This window comes from Schistocerca piceifrons, chromosome 4, assembly GCF_021461385.2.
Source record: "Schistocerca piceifrons isolate TAMUIC-IGC-003096 chromosome 4, iqSchPice1.1, whole genome shotgun sequence".
In the NCBI taxonomy this organism is placed as follows: domain Eukaryota; kingdom Metazoa; phylum Arthropoda; class Insecta; order Orthoptera; family Acrididae; genus Schistocerca; species Schistocerca piceifrons.
The window spans coordinates 565,173,877-565,178,847 of NC_060141.1; positions in this window are offsets into that span (position 1 = coordinate 565,173,877).

Here is a 4,971-nt window from a genome sequence, read left to right on the forward strand (position 1 = left end):
CGTTCGGAGCTCTCTGGATGGGAGTCGGCTCTCTGGTGTTGTAATAATGTCTGCGTCTTCTACTGGACCATGAAAGGTGGCGCTCGACCACATGTGCGAATTTCTTCTTACTGTATTGTGATTAATAACGAATGAAATACGTGTTACGACCTTCCACTAGATAGGGACGTTAGTTTTGTTCTTTCTGTCATTTCAGAGATTTCTCTAGTGACAGTAAGTATCAAGATGGGAGTTTTAAGTCCTAAAAGCAAATGAAACGCTGTATATCTGTACACAAGGTGTACATGCCCGCTTCTAGTTAATGTCCCCAGGGGCTCGGCATTCATTTGCTGGGTACGGGCTTGGCGACCCCGGGGATCCTGAGGTGGAGACTGGTAAGCGCCGAGAGTCACCTGTTCAAAATGGTTCAAATAGCTCTGAGCACTATGCGACTTAACTTCTGAGGCCATCAGTCGCCTATAACTTAGAACTAATTAAACCTAACTAACCTAAGGACATCACACACATCCATGCCCGAGGCAGGATTCGAACCTGCGTCCGTAGCGGTCGCTCGGCTCCAGACTGTAGCGCCTAGAACCGCACGGCCACTCCGGCCGGCCAGAGTCGATGCATGGCTGTTGAGGTGGAACAGTCGTTAGCGGGCAACCGCTGGGGAACCTGCCGCACTTGAGTTGTACAAGGCTTACTCAGGCACGCCGGGCTCTGTCTGCGTGGACTCTTGCTTCCCTAGCTGCTCGTGGGACCGAAGTGGATTCTTCGAAATCTTTTTTTTCTCCTCCCAGCTGAAAGGGTGGGCCACTGGAAGATTCTAACACTCAGTCTATCAAGAGGGCTCGTGTAGTCAGTCCCCCTGACTCCGGCGCTTCTTTGACAAGTCGAGTCTTTAGTAACAGAATGCATTCTGGTCCTCAGAATGTGTTTCTCATAGTGAAATGGAACGACGGTAATTTCTAGAACGTTACGCCCTTCTATATACAAAAGGGTTTGTAGAGAATGTGTGGCTCCTTAAAATCGGTGAAGTACTTGCGCAATAGGACCTTGCTAGTGGAAACTTCCAATTCCCAGCAGGCAGCTAACCTCCGAACTGCCAAATGTCTTGGAGAATATGCCACACACACTGAACTGCACTGCACCTTGAATTATATAGCAAATGTGTTGTGATATGCTGGGATCTAGTCGACATTCCCAAGGAGGAACTGCAATGGGAGTGGGCTCCGGGAGGTATAGTTGACGTGCAATATATCATGAAGAGGCTTGATGGCAATCTTATCAGATCTGACTCCTTTATTCTGACCTGGCTGGCTTCCTTCACCTTAGTGTGAGGCTTTATTTCCCGACCATAATGCGCTGTTTTAAATGCCGGCGTTTTGGGCCTAACACCTTAGGATGTAAAGGCGAAACGACTTGTGGCAACTGTGGTAAGGAAGCTCATGAAGGAGTTGGTTGCTCGTCTCCAGCCAAATGTATCAATTGATCTGGAAACTACCCTGTTTGGAGTAGGGACTGCCGAATCTTTTTAGAGGAACGCAAAGTTCAGGAAATAAAAACAACCAAGCGTATCCCATATGGTGAGGCCAAAAAGAACAAGAAGTCGATGCAGCCTCCCACATTTGCTACATCTTTTGCGTCAATGGTTCAGACGCCTACTTCAAAAGCGAATGCCTCTACACATACGGAGATGGTGAGTGCTGGCACTAACAACTGCAGATGCCTGTGCACTTGCAAGGCAGCAAGTGTTTCGGAGCCTGTAGCCTCTACTCGAACGGCACACAAAGGTACAGTGGCCATCTTGGGCCAGGCCCTGGCGCCTCCGACAACTGTGGCTGTTCAAAAGCCCAGTACGGCCATTACCACTCCCAGTTCGGCTCCACCAAAGCCCACCAAACCGCAAAAAGCTCCTATAAAGCAGCATCAGCAGGTCAAATCACGTGGTAAACCGTCTATGTCGATGTCATTTTACATGATGCTTCATCTGACTCTTCCCCCAGAGCTGATGGAGTATGACGTATGTGTGGGGCAATCATCTCGCCCCACGACTGTCCCTCCAACTGCTGCGGTCTCCCCACCCCGTCGGAAAGAGAGGATGAAGGTGCTGTTCCCGTCACAGATGGCTCCCATACTTCAGTGGAACTTGCAGGGGATCAGGATGCATATGCAGTAACTTTGTCTACTCTCTCAGCGTCGACAACTGTGTCTGTGTTTCCAGGAGACTTATTTCCATCCATCATACACCTCTGAGGTACGAGGCCATACAATCCAATAAAAGGACGACCTGCGTGGAGAGAGAGCTAGAGGAGGCGTAGGTATTTTCGTTAGGATGGACTACCATTCCTCGCGTCTCTCACTTACGACGACTGCCGTTGCTATGTCTGTGCACGAGCGTCATCCACTGACTATATGTTCCCTTTACTTCCCCCCACGTGATGCACTTGATGAAGAGGCTCTCACCGACCTTGTTACACAGCTCCCCCAGTCGTTCATCATCTGTCGTGATTTTAATGCCCACAGTATGCTTTGGGGATCTGCTATTACCTGACCCAGGGGTAGAGCAATTGAGAGGCTTCTCCTGTCATCCTGTGCATACTTGCGGGACAGAGCACTCACTTCTGCACAGCGACTGGGTCGTTCTCTGCCATTGATCTCTCGCTTTGCTCTCTAGCTGTTGCCCACAGTTCTCAATGGGAAGTGGTCGATGACTTGCACGGAAGTGATCACTTCCCGATCTGGATTCACCTGCCAGATGGAGTGGGCCCCAAAAGGAAACCGCTGCGATGGGTGTTCAGTATAGCCGACAGGACACTTTATAGCCAGTTGGCCCAGTTCGAACACTGTGCAAATGTCGAGGCATTGGTGGATCATATTACCAAATGGTCCGCCACGCCACTGCGGCATCCATTCCACAGTCCACAGGCCACCAGAAGAGCCAACCTGTCCCTTGGTGGAGTGCCAAATGCCACTCTGCAATCAGGACCAGGCGTGCGGCTCTTCGTATGTTCCAGTGGCGGCAAACTGCTGGGAATCTTACAGCCTTTTGGGTGGCGAGGGCAAAATGTCGCCGATTAATTCGAGAGAGCAAGAAGAGGTCAAGCAACAGTTCCATTGTGTGGGAGCTCATCAGGAGAATTTCTGGGAGAGGAGGGAGGCACTCTCCATATGGAGACAATGCCCAGTCTATGGCAGCGTTTTTTTTTTTTCTGCAACAGCCAGTCAGGATCCGGGTTTCCAGCGCCATAGGGCGGTTGCTGAGAGGTGTATTCTACAGCACCTCACAAGGCGCAACAAAGATATCCTCCACGCAGTTTTTAATGCCATTTGGGCGTCAGGTCGCTTTCCTGGCACGTGGCGTGAGGCAGTTTTAATTCCTCTTTTACAACCTGGGAAAGACCGCACATCCCCAAGTAGTTACCGTAGTGTTGCCCTCAGTAGTTGCATGGGAAAGACCTTGGAGCGGACGGTCAACCACCGCCCTTGTCTGGGTGGTTCAAATGGTTCAAATGGCTCTGAGCACTATGGGACTCAACTGCTGAGGTCATTAGTCCCCTAGAACTTAGAACTAGTTAAACCTAACTAACCTAAGGACATCACAAACATCCATGCCCGAGGCAGGATTCGAACCTGCGACCGTAGCGGTCTTGCGGTTCCAGACTGCAGCGCCTTTAACCGCACGGCCACTTCGGCCGGCTCCTTGTCTTGGTCTTAGAATCGCGGCAACTTCTTAGAAGCTTTCAGCGTGGGTTCAGGAGGTTTCGTTCCACCTTTGATAACATTGCCCTCCTGGAGGCGGCTATACAACAAGCTTTCCTACGCCGTCATCACCTTCTAGGTGTATTTTTTGACATCGAGAAGGCCTACGATACTACTTGGAGGAGTCTCATCCTGGAGCAGCTTCACGAATATGGTTTTCGTGGTTGTCTTCCCATTTTTATTCAGTCTTTCCTCCCGCCATGATATTTTAGATACCCAGTTGGTGACGCCCTGTCTGATCGCTTTGAGCGGGAGAACGGTGTCCCTCAAGGTAGCGTTTTAAGTGTGACTGTTGCAAGTAGGCTGTTAGGTTTTTATGTTGGTGATGCCACGTAGCGCTCTGTATTAAAATCGCTGACCGTGCTGTGTGCAGTCTGTGGCTGGTTGGACTCATTGTTAGATTATTCGCTAGTGTAGTGTTGAGCAGTTGGATGTGAACAGCGCGTAACGTTGGGCAGTTGGTGAGCCGCCAGCAGTGGTGGATGTGGGAAGAGAGATGCCAGAGTTTTGATATGTTAATATGAGCGGACGATCTGGACGTGTGTCCGTCAGAAAAAGGAAATTTGTTTCATTGGATGTCACAAAATTATATAATGACTTTTGAACGCTATTAAGGTAAATACATTGTTTGTTCTCTATCAAAATCTTTCATTTGCTAATTATGCCTATCAGTAGTTAGTGCCTTCAGTAGTTTGAATCTTTTATTTAGCTGGCAGTGTTGGCGCTCGCTGTGTTGCAGTAGTTCGAGTAACGAAGATTTTTGTGAGGTAAGTGATTCATGAAGGGTATAGGTTATTGTTAGTCAGGGCTATTCTCTTGTAGGGATTATTAAAAGTCAGACAGCGTTGCTCTAAACTATTGTGTGTCAGTTTAGAAATGATCAGAATAAGTAAAGAGAAAACCGTCTGAGTACGTTCAGTTTTACTCTGCTGTTTCAGTATCAAATAATGTAGAAGTTTACCAGCACAGTCTTTCTTTACATTCAAAGGGGAAGTTTCGCTGTCTTTGGCATAGCTATTAATAGTATTACGTCAGCAGTGCAAAGCCCTGTCCAGTGTTCTTAGTTTGTGGATGACTTCTCTGTGTTTTTTTCCTCTTTTGCCACGACAACACGTCAGTTGCAACTCACTCTTTGGCGTTTGGATGAATGGGCACAGAAGAATAGTTTTAAGTTTCCCACCGAGAATTCCGTGTGTGTTCTTTTTCACCGTTCTCATTCGAGTTTAA